Source organism: Cupressus sempervirens, chromosome 1 (genome assembly GCF_028749045.1).
Source record: "Cupressus sempervirens isolate cs-2001-9-10 chromosome 1, ASM2874904v1, whole genome shotgun sequence".
Lineage (NCBI taxonomy): Eukaryota > Viridiplantae > Streptophyta > Pinopsida > Cupressales > Cupressaceae > Cupressus > Cupressus sempervirens.
The window spans coordinates 607,469,544-607,470,110 of record NC_143118.1 but is presented as its reverse complement, the minus strand read 5'-3'; the positions used below and the strand labels follow the sequence as shown (position 1 = coordinate 607,470,110).

The 567-nt window shown below is 52.0% G+C and overlaps 1 non-coding gene and 1 pseudogene across 1 annotated transcript; both read right to left on the bottom strand.

The window, feature by feature from the left end:
• LOC149579012 (25S ribosomal RNA) overlaps positions 1-189 on the bottom strand; it is a 3,084-nt pseudogene extending 2,895 nt beyond the window's left edge.
• A 224-nt stretch (positions 190-413) lies between these two features.
• On the bottom strand, positions 414-567 carry LOC149579011 (5.8S ribosomal RNA). The gene has a single exon (XR_016358177.1). It is a non-coding gene; the product is annotated as a 5.8S ribosomal RNA (ribosomal RNA).

The following is a 567-nucleotide window of genomic DNA, read 5'->3' as shown; positions in this document are numbered from 1 at the left end:
GGGGACTTGGGCCTGGTCCATCGTTGAGGACGCTTCTACAGACTACAATTCGACAGGCGCGACCATCGATTTTCATGCTGGGCTCTTCCTGGTTCGCTCACCATTACTAGGGGAATCCTGGTAAGTTTCTTTTCCTCTGCTTATTGATATGCTTAAACTCACCAGGTACTCATGCCTGACTTGGGGATGTGGTAGAGATGCAGCAATGCCCGCACTGCGGTAGGCCGCTGAGCCCAGAATAAAGTTCCTCGCGAGGAATCGTTCGATCGGCACAAACCAACGCCGGCCTTTGCGAGCCACCGCTCGTCGCGACGGATTGATGGACCTCATGCTCATTTTAGCCGACCGCGCGCCACTTGTGGACATGGATTGCCATCTCCGCTCCTCGCCGAGGAGGGCAAAATTTTGTAGTGTGACACCCAAGCAGATGTGCCCTTGGCCAAGGCCTCGGGCGCAACTTGCGTTCAAAGACTTGATGATTCATGGGATTTTGCAATTCACACTAAGTATCACATTTCACTACATTCTTTATCATAGCAAGAGCTGAGATATCCATTGTCGAGTGTC